The following is a 15,300-nucleotide window of genomic DNA, read 5'->3' as shown; positions in this document are numbered from 1 at the left end:
TTCACCTTGTTCTAGATTTTTATCCTCATCACTTCCTGTATTCTAACATAGTACATGCTTGACTTATCATACTCATTGTCTACCCCCTGCAGTGGAATATAAGCTATACACAGGAGGGGTTTTCCATTGGTTTGTGTCTTCAACCTTTTTTTTAAAACAAACAAACAAACAAACAAACAAACAAACAAACAAACATATCCTAAGTATCTATAGTAGGATATAGTAATAGCTACACTGCATGTACAAGACAGTGTCTGCAGCAAACACCTCATTAATATTTGACAAATGAAGCTGGCTATGGTGGTGCATACCTACACTCTCAGCACGTGGAAGTTGGAGGCAGGGGGAGCCAGAGTTCAAGGCCAGCTTGAACTGAATAACAAGATCCTGTTTCAAAAAGTAAACTAAAAATCGGTGACTGCCTATATCAGTCTTTTATTCAGACTCTTTGACATCAGTGGATTCACTCTTGTGTGGGGTAATTTATTTACTTCTGGTTCTCACAGCTCAGATTATTTGATATTTCTTCCTTGTATTAGGTTGGATTTTTGTCTCATTTTGACCCACTATACATTGTTTTGGTCCCTTCTCTGGAGTTATGTAGGGCAAAGGGAATGCAGTTCTTGTGCTTACTGGTCCTTCAAATCCTGCATCCCAGCATTAGAGGAAAACCTCAGATGTCAAAGTGAGGTCAAGATGCCAATTAAAAAAAAAAGACTCGAGCTGTAAACAGTAATTAAAATACGATTTCTGCTTCTGGTGGTAATCTATATCTTACTTTTAGAACTTGCCCTTGTCTTTGAAAACCTGTAGTGCCTTCTGCTTGGAATTTGATCTCTTTCTAGAGTCCTTGGTTTTATTTATTTATTTATTTTTGACAATTATCAATATGTTTCTATTTAAATATTCTTTCTGCCTCATCCTTCATCTCTTATCATTTTAGAACTTCCTAATTACCTCTCAGTTAGGGTTGGGCCTAGAGTGTCCCCTGGGGACTCACGAAGACTTGACACCTGGGTGGTGGTGCCCTTGGGATGTAGGAGAAACTGTCAGAGGTGGGGCCAAGTCAGAGGAAGTGAGGTCAGAGGTGGGGGCCAAGTCAGAGGAAGTGAGGTCAGAGGTGGGGCCAAATTAGAGGAAGTGAGGTGGCTAGGGCGTTCCTTGAAGGTGATCCTGAGACCTGAACATGTCTTTATTGCACTCTGCCTCCTGACTGTCATAAAATGAGAGGGCCTGTATCACCATGCACTGACAGTCACAAGGACAAAGGGCACAAGTGGTCATAGATTGGAAATTTCGGAAACCAGGAGCCAAAGGTAAGCCTTTCTCTGTTTAAGTTGTATATCTTGGTTGTTTTGTCACAGAGAGGCTTAGCTAATTGATATGCCACCTCATAGCCTCTTAATTACATTTGTTTGCTTTTACTCCCTGACTTATTTTGGGTGACTTCTGCTCGGTTTTTGTCCAGCTCACTAAGTCTCTCTTCGGCTGAGTGTAATGTGCAGTTAACAAACCTATCAAATTCTTCATTTTGAATTTCAAAACTAGGTCTTAAGAGTTGATATTTATGTTTGTTAGACTTCCAGCCTTTGGGGGGGGGGCTGCTAAAATTATGATTCTGATAGCCAACTGACCAGCTGTTCCTCCTGGTCACCTGCAAATCGGGTGAGCACCATGGCTTTGAAACTTTTTACCAAGTACAGCACATTCAACAGACCTGATGTTCAGTTATTGTGGGAAAAACAAAAATACCCAAAGTACGCTCCCCCCACCCCCCACCCCCCAAGGAGCTGATGTGATATTCAGAGAAGCCAGGTAAACAACTAAAATGCAAGCCAGGAGGAGGCTGGGGAGAAAGTGCCTGAGAAAATCTAAAGAACACCTTGCTGCTCCAGGGGAGGGCAGGTTTGAATCCCCTGACTGTGACAAATGGATTATTCCTCTAAGTGTGAAATCAGACCTAATTAGCAACCGGTGTGTTCCTAATTATATTACTATTGATTAAAAAAGCCTAACCTACTCTCTCTAATTGTACATATAGGCAATTATTTCAAAATTAATAAAAAGCATCTTCTCCCTATTTTGGTAGCTATTTCCTTGCATTTAACCCTGATTCTATTTCAGGGAGGATATTACTTATGCAAAATATTTAGTTATTGCTAGCAATATACTGAGAAAAGGCTACAAAAAGAAAAGCCAGGGAGATGGTCTGTAAGCATCCAGAATAATGAGGCAAACTCTCCAGGTAACTAGATAAGAATGTGATTGTTTGCTTGAAAACTTTCCCTGGCTTCCTAGGCTTCTCTGAGACATGGGCTCAGGAGAAGGCCCCAAAACAAAATCAAGCATAAGGAGGAAAACAATGTATTTAAAAGTGAATGTAAAACAGGCGGTGGTGGCGCACGCCTTTAATCCCAGCACTCAGGAGGCAGAGGCAGGCAGATTTCTGAGTTCGAGGCCAGCCTGGTCTACAGAGTGAGTTCCAGGACAGCCAGGGCTACACAGAAAAACCCTGTCTTGAAACCCCCCCGCCCCCCCAAAAAAAGAAAAAAACAAGTGAATGTAAAATTCGCTCTCTGTGCTCACTAGCTTTGGAGGCTCTTCCAGTCTAAAGTCGTCCTCTTGAGATGGTGATGTGGTTAGTAGCACACACTGCGCTCTCTGAGGACCCAGGTTTGATTCCCAGCACCTACATGGAAGCTCACCACCACATGTAACCCTATTGCCAGGGATCTGATGCCCTTTTCTGACCTCTATGGGATCTAGACACACAGACTGGTGCACATACATACATGCAGCCAAAACACTCCTACATATAAAATTAAAAAAAAGATAAATTAAAAAAAATAAACCTATCCTTCCATTTAATTTCCAGGGTGCATTTCTAATAAAAAGGAGGAATGTAAAGGTACGTGTGACTCTTTGAGACTCGCATACAGTGGTGCCCACCAGTCAGAAATGTCCTGACAAACTTGTGGAGGGTTTAGAACAGTACTAATAGTTGTTGCAAATGAGAAAAAGTACAGACTATGAGGAAAAGTTAAGCAAGAGTCAGCCACCGGGCGATGTCTCACAGGATCCAAATCCAGCCTAGTTCTAGGGCAGAATGGGAGGCTGGATCTGGTCAGTGGGATTCACCAGCCACTCGCTCAGGAACCGACTCACGGTGCCCGTGCAAGGAAAACCTAATGTGCAAACCCACATGCTCACTTTCCAACTTGAAATTGAGGATAGAGCCTGTTAGACAGGCCAGAAAGCTAGTTACGTTTCCCTGTGCGTTTTTGTTTTGTTTTGTTTTTTTTTTTGCAAGCCCACGCGGGAAACAGGTAAGTTGCACATGAAAACGTAAACGAGTTAAATGAATCCCAGAAGAACATTTTTTTTTTCAGATTTATGAATGGTGAGTAATGACTGGCGCCCGGAAAAATTTACTTCAATGTTGGCATTAATAGAAATCATAGATTTGACTCTAAGTCAAAAGCCATAGCATTCCTTATAATCTCTGAATGTAGAACATTTTGGAGACACAGAAGTAGAGGAAAACAATGAGACATTAAGGGTTGATGTAGACACACTGGGACTTGGACAGGGATATTTGACACACGTGGGGTGGGGAGCCAAATCTTGCATGACACTCTGTTTCCCCAAATCTCTCTGAACCATTATTACTCACATTCACCCCCACCCTAATAGAGTATCAGAATCCGCCAGTCCCTGCTTCTCCAGCATTCAGATACAGTTGCTTGCCATTTTACATTTCTTAGACTGAGGAGATGGCTCAATGGGTAAAAGCTTTGCTGTGCAAGCATGAAGACCTGAGTTCAAATCCCCAGGACCCATGTAAAAAGTTAGGTGCAGTCACTCCTGTGTGAGTGTTACTCCAGCTGTGGGCTGGGTGGTGATAGGATTTCCGGGGCTCACTGGTCAGCAGTGTAGTTCTACGTTTAGTGGGAGATCCGAGACAAGGCAGAGAGTGACGGAGCAGGACACATGACATCACCCTTTGCCTTCGTGTAATGACATGGGCCCCCACACCTTCTCATACACATGTGCCCCTACACACTCTCCTCACACATATAGTTAAAAAGATATTCCTGTACATGTAACTTTCAGGAGTGTAGATGAACTGTTATTGATAGGGGGAATGGCATGGCACAGTATTGTGTTCATACTTGGGTTCAAAGAAATACTTCCTGACATGCCTTGCTAATTTATGCCCCAAAGTTTTTGGTTTTTTTTTTTTTTTTTTTTTTTTTAGCAGTGATAGAGTGAAAACAGAACAATCCTCTAAGACATAAATCACAAAGATGGCATCAAAGTGAGTTCCCAAAGAACTATAAATGCAAATTCCACCGTCTATAGCCATTTAAAAACGGACCGAGGTGGCTTTGTTTCTGGAGGTTGAATGAAGCCTTTGAATGAGATCATTCCAGCGTGACCTACACAGTTAAAGCAATAGATGGAAATGAATATTTCATCCTGGGCTAAGCAGTCCTTCTCCTCTCTTGGCGTTTTTAAAGTTCCAATTTTGAGATTCTGGATGGCTACTTTTTAGATAAGGAATTGGTAGCTGCTATAACAGACCCCCAAGGCTCAGCGGGTTGACACAGTATTAGCTTGTTTCCAAGGTGGGACAGAGATGAGGACTGGCTTCTATTCTACGCAGTCACTCCATACACACACCTCAGCTGAGCCAATTGTGACACATTTGGACACTCCAGCCATTGGCAAATCACTAGATAGCAACACCAGCAGGAGGGAGGCTTGGATGCCAGGATTCATATACCAAGAAGGCAAGTGCACATCTCTTCTGCCCACTTCCGCTGGCTGGAACTCCCATGTACAGCCACACCTAACCTAGGAGGAGTCTGGGAAATGTAGTCCAGGTCTGGGTCCTCAGCAAAGGGAGACGAATGTGGGGAGCTATTGATAAAAGCACTTTGTTAGTTTAGACCATGGCCACTGCGTGCAGGTGTGCCACCAGTTCCAAGTTCTCTCAAATCTCAGGACTGGAAAGGTAAAGGGCTCCAGTGAGAGACTGACTTGGCAATTCAAACCTGAGAACCGTGGGCGGGGGTGGGGGGTGGGAGAAGATAAGAAAGTGCTGGGTGAAAAAATTTTACTCTGCTGACCTCTCTTCCCAATTTGTGGCTTTAAAGCATTCTATATAGTTTTGCTCATCTTGAGACTTGGCTTACAATGCAGACATAAATCACTGCCATTAAAAAAAAAAAGAAGAATCAAAAAGCGAGGGCAGTTCTCAGAGAGGGTACTGTCAAAGTCATTTGGCTCACTCTGACTATTTATATTCCTCCTCTGACCACACTACACACAAGGAGGTGAGGCTGTGGCCGGTGGGAGTGCTATTTCAGGTCAGGGGACATCAGTTTTCGATGGATGTATGCCGTCTCTATTCGATTCCTGCTGACATGGATTGGAGGCTCTGGGAGCAAGACTGAAGTTGCTTTCCAGGGCTGAATCAGTGAGTTTTCTTTTTGATGAAGCTTATTAATCAATGCCTGGCATAAAACCAGACAGCAAAATACATCACAGAATCTAAGGACAAGGTACAGTCAAAGTGCCAGCTGCTAAGATCCTGGGCCGCTCTCAAGGCTAAGTCAGAGTGGTCTGATGTGCCTGTGTAGTCTGATGCTTGACTTTCAAGGGTGCCCTTGCATTTATGGGCGGGTCTAGTCATCGAGGCATTTTCTGTTGGAGGAGGGAAAGTAGGTTAACAAAAGACCCCGGTACAGTAAGACAGCAATGGATGGAGAAAGGTTAGGAAGGAAGGCTCTGAGGGAAAACAGATGTGGGCTTGAGTCCCCTGCTTAGCTGGTCTCTAGGTGTTGGGCTTGAGGACTGTCACCTGTCACCTGTGGTTTAAATGAGATCCCCCTACCCATAAGAATTGAGTATTTGAACACGTGGCTCCTACCCAGTTGGCTGTTTGGGGAGGATTAGGAGGGCTGGTCTTGCTGGCAGCAGGCTTTAAGGATTCAAAAGATTCTCTTAACTTCAGCTTTGTGGTTTAAGATGTGAGCTTGTAGTCTACTCCCACAGACTGTTAACCCTACAGAATTGTAAGCCAACTAAACCATTTTTCTCCTACAAACTGCATGGATTATGCTGATAAAATAGCAATAGCAAAGTAACTAAGACATCACCCATGTAGCCTATCGACCTAATTAGTTCTGAGTTCTGACTGTGCCTCCCACGTGAGGTGGTGGTGATGGTTAACCGCAGCCATGTGTGTGCAATGTAAGTTACCAAAAACCACGATTACGCCTGTTATTTTACTCAAATCTGAGCTGCTCTCACAAGTATGGGCTTAATAGTGGTTTTGCTAGGAAAAAAAAAGTAGATTTGACATTGGGAAAATAAAGATGGATTCTAAGAAAGAATTGAAGATTTAAGATTCTTACCAGAAAGGAGTGTTTGTGGAGACTTGTGGTTGAAAGAATTCTAAGATGGACCCTAAGATGTCCATCTCCTGGGGGGCACAGTTACCGTCTCTGTTAGTCAGTCAAATGCTGATGTTGGTGGTCCCGGGAAGGGATTTTGCAGATGCAGTTAAAGTCCTAAAACAGTTCACCTTCAGATGGGAGATCTTCTTCAGTAGGCCCAAAGGAGACGGAACCCTTCTTACCACAGAAATGTTGAGCCTGAGAGACGTTAAGGAATGGCCGCGTAATAGGGTAGCTATGGTGGCCCGGTAACTATTGAGAGCAGCCCATGCTGATAACGAGTGAGACTGGAGAGTTCTGTCAGCCATTCAACTGCAAGCAAAAGTCTGCCAGCAAAGTAGGGATCCAAGCTGTGGCTCCTTCCTCTGAGGACCCTTCCTCCACCACTGGTCAGAGGGAGAATCCACCCCAGCCAGCGGCCCCTCCACCCCCAAGAAATGTAGGTCGGCTAACGTACTTATCCCAGCCCTCGGTGACCCCATGAGCAGGAAGCCACGCCTGGATTCTTCACACATAAGAACAGATAACAAATTACTAATGTTTTAAACCAGTAGTAGGTTTATGAGAATTTGAAACCTAGCAATAGAAGGTGAATATGAGCTTCCATACATTTCTTTCAAAGATGCTGAGAGCAAGCCCTCTCTCTACAGAGTTTCCCATTAAGACTTCAGTTGGAGCTGGGGAGCTGGCTCTGTGGTTAAGTGGTCAGTATAAGCGGAGTGCTTATGACTAGTGTGTGATAAGTACAGTCCTAGACGAACAAATACTATGCAAGGGCATGGGCTTGTGCTCTCACGGAGTATGGAGTTCCGATCCTAGCCCTCACATCTGGCAGCTCACAAATCGCCTTCAACTCTAGATCCATGGGCCTGACACCTTCTGGTCCCTGAAGGCATCCTCTACCCCAAACACATACACAAATAAAAAATAATCTTATAAAAACTAGACACTAATGGCTGTCTCTGTTTTTTGTTTGATTGTTTGTTTGTTTGTTTGTTTGTTTGTATTTCTCCAGCAAATTAGGGCTTGGGAGTCAGCCATTTCCACAGCCCATAGCTAGCATATATAGGAACTGCATGCTTATGTGCAAGTGTGTGTGGTGGCTGTGGGAAGGATGGAGGATTTGTGATGGTTTACAGTTCAGAATTCCATGCCCTCTGGTGATTAGGGATGAGCCCTCCTTGCGAGGTCCCACATACCTAATGTTAACATTTGCCTTTGATCTGTGAAGATGGGCTATATCCCTGAGCTATGTAGTATGTAGGTTCGGCTCCCAAGGTAAATCAGACAGGGCTTTTAAAAATAAGTTTCCTTATCATGTGTTTAATATTTTTCCATAAAAGGCAGAAGTGGTTGCTATTGTTTGCACATGTCACTTTGGCAATACATGCTTTGGCGGGCCTGCTGTTATGCAGAGCTAATGACTATGACGCCTGTAGAAAATAACACTGTGAGCTGGAGAACAGCTCCTTTGCCATTTGAGACCCGTGAGGTTTCCTCCCATGAAGTAAGGGGAAGCAGAGAACAACAGGAACCCACGTGTGGATCAAGGGACTGTGGTAGACTTCTATTATCTCAGCAGACAGTCCTTTCTCCGTGGGGCAAGAACAATGGAGTCTCACTGAGGGCCACCACCCCCTTTTCATCATCTAAATGGCATCTGGAGTCATAGACCCCTCTCCCTTGAAGTGAGTCATTTTGCTGCTTTTAACAATTAACTGGGGGTTAAGAGGGAGATGCAGAAGGACTGATGCTAGGCTTTCCAAGGGAGGACGTGTAGGGTCATGACTGGAAGTGTGGGCTGTGGAGTCACGCGGCTTAGTGGCCAATCCTGAAGTCTGTCATCTGCAGCTGGGTGACCTTGGGCTGATTTTACAGTCTAGGTTACAGGTTCTCCATCTGTTAACTGTGCTTTCTCTTTTTCTTTTGGAACCAGGGCTCGCTCTCTCTCTGTGTCGAGGAACACGTCCCGTCCCGTCCCCGCCCCCCGACATACACTGAGGACTCTAGGTGTATGCTGCCACATTGTGCTGGATGAAATGGGTGCTGTCTCCCACCTTGTCCACTCAAGAAGCAGAGAGCTTTACTCGTGTCACTTTCTAATCCATGTCACCGAGAGTGCTATATTATACAGACCTGAGCCTGTCTGGATCGGTCTCCTGAGCCCCCTTTAGACATCTATGTATCTCCTCCATAAAATTACCCCAATTCACTCAAAAGCTTTTCATACAAGCCTCGGAGTACACAAACTGCAAATGTGGTTGAGTTTTGTCATAATTTTGTTCTGTTTGGTTCATGTCTAAGCCCTCCCCCTACCCCACCTCCCACTTTATGATTGGGAACTTAGGGTTTGGAGTGATCTTAGTGGGACCTCAGGTCCTTCTGAGACAACACCCAGGCCCTCTGCAAACATGGCGACCTGCCATCAGGATTGGTATCCTACACATGACCTCTGGTCTGGAGATTAGTCCCAGCTCTACTAAGAGGTCCCCAATGCCTTTTCTAGACTTCCTGCATGAAGCAGAAGGTCACCTGCTATCCTAAATAAACCAAGCACAGTCATTATATATAAATGCATGCCCAGTTTTGCCTTCCTGGTGTCTAGCCTTGAAGCTTCTGGTCCATTCTTCTGACTGGCAACAGGCTTCCCTTTGGTAGAAGAACTGGCCACTTCCTCCTCCAAGCTTACATTGTACCATCTGGCTGTGTTGCTGGCCAGCTTCTTCTGTGCAATTGTGAATTCTGAAGAAATGAGCCTTTCTATTTCTGGTTTGTTTCTCCCCTTGGTCATCAGAGTGCCAGCAATGGGTCAAGGCTCAAAAATAATATCTACTTCACGGTCAACAGGTACATGAAAAAAATGTCCTGTCTCACTAGATAGTCTTTGGAAGACCAAAGAAATGCAAACTTAGAATGAACATTAAAAGCAGATCTGTTGGGTTTGGCCACAGTGACAGCGTTCCTAAGAGCATGCGAGGGAGTATCACGCTTTACATCTGGCCAGGGGCTGGCTATAAACTGGTACAAAATTTCTGACTGATGCTGATATGTCGGACATGAAAAGAGCTGGCAACAAAAGTTACCTCACAGGGTGAGGGAAGGGAGAACATAGGCCTGAGGGGGGAAATGCTGGAGAGTAAACACCCAAAGTTTAGCGGTCGTCACCTGCATGGTGGGGTGATGAATGGTCCCCTCCCCATCTTTAGCTGTTCTAGAAGGAAGCAATTTGTGGAAGGGCAGGACAAGGGTGGTGCACACTCACTCCAGTGAACAAGTGTCTCCTAAAAGTGATATAGTAATTCTCTTTCTCTGCCTCTCCAGTTTACAGAGCTGGGGCTTGCACCCAGGGCCTTGTACCTGCTACATCCATGCTTTACCACCAAGCCATTCCCCAGCATCCTTTCTCTGGAGAGCTCATTCTCCCTCCTTCCTTCCTCTCTACCTTTACACACAGGAAGTTCCTGGCCATCATCCGCAGAGGTAGCCATCATTAGTAATTTTCTGTGTCTTTGCAGATTTATTTTTTGACTGAAAGAAAACCCCCTTTTGTTTGTATCCAAACACTGACTTTATAAATGGTGCCACATCACATATATAGTATTTTCTGTGTCATGGGGGTGGGGCTTTGTTTCTGTTCTTATCATATGTATACACAGACATACGTGGTGAGACAAATGGTTCTAGAGAAAGTGTACGGTAAGAAAAAACTAGTCCTCTGAGTCCTCTTTCCCACCTTGCCTAGTTACCCCAATTCTTGGCCACAGGCAGCCCGGCCAGTTCTTAGGTCATCGGCTCTCAGTCCCTGTCTTGAGATCCATTGGGGGTGATATGGGAGCACCCTGTAGTTCGCTCGCTCTGTGAGGCTGAGAACAGCTCTACACGCTTCTCTCTCACTTTCTTCTCTCCATCCTCCAAGCTGGGATGATTTCATGGGGAGAAAAAAACATTTTTTTTTTTTTTTTTGCACTTAGACCAAACAAACGTTGCTCACAGCTGAGCTATGGGTCTTTTGAATCCAGTATTCATCTTCCTAGGAGCAGCCCCCTTTCTTCACTTAGGCTTCTGATGTAGCAAGCACAGGCTTTTCCTACAGATGTACATCCAAGGGTGGGGATGGGCTCTTAAATGGTCCATCAGTTTTATTTCTCAGAGACTAATCGCCGCATCCCCCACCCCCAGGCACCTATCCTGAGCTCACAGTCCTTCACTGAGGGAAGTCAGGGCAAGCAGATCAACGCCCAACACACAGCCTAGGAATCTGACTGGTTTTTAATTCTATCAGTGTTTATATCTGTGGTCCACTATTGTTCAAAAATGTATCTCACTAGACCGTAAGTCTTTTGAAAGCTCCTTCAAACCTTCCAACCTCTCCTAGACTCAATTGCAGGGCCGGATGTAGATGTTTCTCTTGCTTTCCTTTTCTATTTTGTGTTGTGACTGCGTTGGTTGCTCCCTCGCTCCCCATACATGATGTACTTATTTTGTTGGGCTTTTCTCTGTATAGACAAAATAGGAGAGATTTGGTTGCCGATGAGAGATTTCCTGTCACTCAAGTCGTGGCTCTGCATGCTTGTGGAGGGGGAAGACTGTGAGAATTATAGGGCCAATTGACTTTGTACTAAGGGACTGAGTATATGCCATTTTCATTGTTCTCAAGTAATACGGACCAGTAATCTGTTAGAGAGAGGCTGACCACACTGTTCTTGAATGGCTCCTCCTTTTAAAGACTTGGTGAAAGGTGTCAGCTTGAACACACAGCACACAGAGAAGTACATGCAAGCAAACAGGATAGCTCCTGAGTGTACAAGTGCACGCACGTGCACACACACCACACATATACACACACACACACCACACATACACACACACACACACCACACAAACACATACACACATCACACACACACACACACACACCGCACACATCACACACCACACACACACACACACACAAACACCATACACACACACACACCACACACACACACCATACACACACACACACCACACACACACACCAAACACACACACACAGACATCACACACACACACACCAAACACACACACACACACACCACATACACACACACACACACACACACACCAAACACACACACACCACACATACACACACACACACATCACACACACACACACCAAACACACACACACACACACACACACCACATACACACACACATCACACACACACACACCAAACACACACACACACACCACACACATACACACACACACATCACACACACACACACACCAAACACACACACACACACACCACACATACACACACACACACACACCACACATACACACACACACACACACACACACACACACAAATTTGCATGGTTCTGGGGCAGCTGTTCAAGTAAGGATGTCCTGAGTGAAAGACATCATTTCTGAAGAGCTGTCTGCTAAGAAGTCTGTTTCCCTCCGTCCTCTGCCGTGAGAGGATGCTTGCCCACCAATGCTGATGCTCCAAAGCCTCTCACAAGAGGACTCCTCTCTCAAAAATTTAGAGAAATGGGAGAAAAGTGAGGACAAGGCAGCATTAGAGCCTCTGTTCTCCAGAGTGCTGCATGACATCAGAGCTGACTCGCAACTTTAGGGCTTCTTTTGCTGTCCCTCACTATGACTGCCGCCACCACTATGTCATCCTCCTCCTCTTCCTCCTTCTCCAGCTCCTTCTCCTCTTATTATTAAGACAAAAACAAGACTGTTGGGCTCCATTTTGGCCCTGGTTTGGGCCTTCAGGACAAACCCAAGGTTGGCTCATGTTTTGAGACCTGTCTCGGTCACTTTCATGTTGAGGTGACTCAGCAAGACTTGTTTGGCCCTGCCTCTGCCCTGCCATTGCTGATGTAGAGCTTTGCCATTGGCCCTGTCAGTCACTCTATACCCGCTATCACCCTTCCCTGTCTCCTATATCATCTCACCCCGCCAAAAATCCCTCTCCCTATGTTCTGAACTTAAATAATTGAGAGGCTGATGCCATAAAGTTGAATTCCTGCTTCAACAAGACTCTCGGCTCGGTGTGTTTCTTTTGGGCTGTTGACACTCGCCATTCCTCTCAGCCCCAGAGACACCCGGGTGGGATCGGGACCTCTCTCTTCTCGCCTGGGCCTGCCGGTAAGGAGTTGGAACAAGACCTTTGGATACAGTTACCAGAAAATATCTTTCCACGTGCTGTTTCCCCTGGCCCTTTTTGTCAGATAGCAATTAAAGCTACCATTTACCAAATTCTTAACTTTTCAGCAGGTGCTTCCTCTGTAATCATCCTGCACAACGTTCTAGATAGCACTGCCCTCGTTACATCAAAAGAAGAACCACAGGGTGGAAAGGGTTAAATAATATAGCCAGCATGTGAAGAATTAGGATTGGTTCCTCAACGTGGACCCTCTACAGCTCTTCTGAGTGACCGAGATGAGAGATGCTTCGAGCAGCTGTGCTTGGGGCGTGACCCTGCCACCCCTAGGTAGTGTCTTCCCTGCCAGATGCAAAGGGATTTAATGTGCAATCTCACAGAGACAGGTTTCTTTTGTCTTCTAAAGCATGTGATTTAGTGTGAATACAGCAATATCAGTACAGCTACTCTTTACAAAAGATATATTCCAAGTGGACTCCCGCAGACAATTCTGCCATGGCAAACACCACATCTGTTTAGTCTCTGTGTTCTTGCTCATGACAGAGGACAGGAAGAGGAACTAAGGAAGAGGGTGACTTTCTCTCCGATGAAGATCCGCTGAGGAGTCCGCAGCACACCTTGAACCTTGTAATTGTTCTTGATTACAGACAGGTGCTAATTTCGTTTTGTTACCAACTCTGCATTGAACTGTGGCGGTTTAGCATCAGTACACAGAACGAGAGGGGTGAGTGCTTCAGCTGACAGGGACAGCAAAGGTCATCTCTCAAACGTGACATGAGTTGGGTGGCTGCTGCTGATTACCAGGAAGAAGCTAAACCTTTTCACAGAGAAGGAAATGGTGATATAAGGGAGGGAAAAAAACCTGACTTCATACTTCCTCTGGATGATAGCTACTACATCTGCACACCTGAATAGCAATTAGTAGAAAAAGCAATTTTCCAAAACCAATTAAGAGTCAGGACAAGTAGAATGGAGCTGGACAAGGCTGCCAACAAAGATGTATTTTTTTTTGGACAACTCCCTTTCATTTGCAAATGCTCTCCGTTCATTTCGGATTTAACTTATACTCAAACTAATCGAATTTGACTGGTAGCCTTGTCATCCTAGGCTCAGAGAAGTGCTGACCCAACACGTTACCTGATGCCTAATCAATCGTTTCCTCCTGTCAGTGTGGTTTAGATCATCAGTGGGACCTGCTGGACTCTGACTTCTGTCTTCCACTTTCAGTTTTGAGAAAGTGAACTAGGTCTCAGGTTGGAATGGGGTGCGGGTGGGGGATGAGAAGTTCTCTATGAAGCTCAAATCTTTGCTCCTAGAACTCTCGATCTTATGGCCACTGGGACCCTCTTGTCACTTGGGGATGATGGCTCAGGAGGAGCCCAACTCATCTTGGAATGATCATGACGGATGTTCATGTACCAAAAAAAAAAAAAAAAAAAAAAAAAAAAAAAAAAAAAAAAAAGAAGAAAAAAGAGATAGTCCTCATCATAGGTTAGAAACTCATTTTTTTTCCTGACTCTTTATTCCTAGTTTGTTTTGTTTTGTTTTGTTTTTGTTTTTGTTTTTTTTTTCCAGACAGGGTTTCTGTGTAGCTCCGACTGTCCTGGAACTTACTCTGTAGACCAGGCTGGCCTCAAACTCAGAAATCCACCTGCTTCTGTCTCCCAAGCTGGGATTACAGGCATGTGCCAGCACTGCCTGGCTCCTAGTGTTTTTATTAAAAAATAGATTTTCACAAATAAAGTCAAGACCAACCAAATAAAATACAACCAAAAAACCCAGTGCCCCCAACTCCTCTTCTTTCTTATTTCCATTGAAGACATATTCTACTATTCTCTTGAAATGGATTGTGTATTAGCACCTACAAAGGGCTAAAACACAAGAGGACAGTCTGTCAGCTAATGAGTTTAAGATTTAAAACATTTATTTCACTTTAGCCTATCAGAAAATGAGATAAAGTTTTTGGGAAAAAAAGGTGCTAAGCATAGCTATATTCAAAATCAAGATAAACATATGAGTCACACATGAAACAGAAACAATGAGGGCTTGAGAGTCATGGATCTACCAGGCTCTCGACACTGAACATTAGTAGAGGCAGATTGAAGGAGAAAACTAGAAACTGAAAAACACAGAATGGGATGCGGGCTGAGGTCTCTAGGCAAGGCAGCTTCTCTGTGAGTGACAAAAAGGCTGTAATGTTCCTGAAGCTGCAGTCTACACATGCATGTGGCCTGGTGGAGGGGGAGTGAAGTGGAGACTGTTGGCTAGACTGATTGTTGGGAGGGCTGACTGTTGGGCAGGCCGACTGTTGGGCAGGCTATTGGGCAGGCTGACTATTGGGCAAGCTGACTGTTGGACAGGTTGACTGTTGGACAGGCTGACTGTCAGGCAGGCCAACTGTTAGGCAGGTTGACTGCTGGACAGACTGACTGTTGGGCAGGTTGACTGTTGGACAGGCTGACTGTCAGGCAGGCCAGCTGTTAGGTAGGTTGACTGCTGGACAGACTGACTGTTGGGCAGGTTGACTTTTGGGAAGGTTGACTGTCAGGCAGGCCAACTGTTAGGCAGGCTGACTGCTGGACAGACTGACTGTTGGGCAGGTTGACTGTTGGACAGGCTGACTGAAGGTTGACTGTTGGACAGGTTGACTGCTGGACAGACTGACTGTTG

General features: G+C 45.0%; 1 protein-coding gene and 1 long non-coding RNA gene across 8 annotated transcripts in view; one reads left to right on the top strand and one right to left on the bottom strand.

Annotated features, from left to right (window-relative positions):
* Nucleotides 1-15,300, bottom strand: part of Hydin (HYDIN, axonemal central pair apparatus protein) — a 343,286-nt gene that overhangs the window by 164,706 nt on the left and 163,280 nt on the right. The window lies entirely within an intron of this gene.
* Nucleotides 1,157-8,720, top strand: Gm35676 (predicted gene, 35676). The gene is made up of 2 exons (NR_168673.1): nucleotides 1,157-1,316; nucleotides 8,401-8,720. It is a non-coding gene; the product is annotated as a predicted gene, 35676 (long non-coding RNA).

The sequence above is a fragment of the Mus musculus genome, chromosome 8, assembly GCF_000001635.26.
Source record: "Mus musculus strain C57BL/6J chromosome 8, GRCm38.p6 C57BL/6J".
NCBI classification, from domain to species: domain Eukaryota; kingdom Metazoa; phylum Chordata; class Mammalia; order Rodentia; family Muridae; genus Mus; species Mus musculus.
This window is presented reverse-complemented; position numbering and strand designations above follow the sequence as displayed.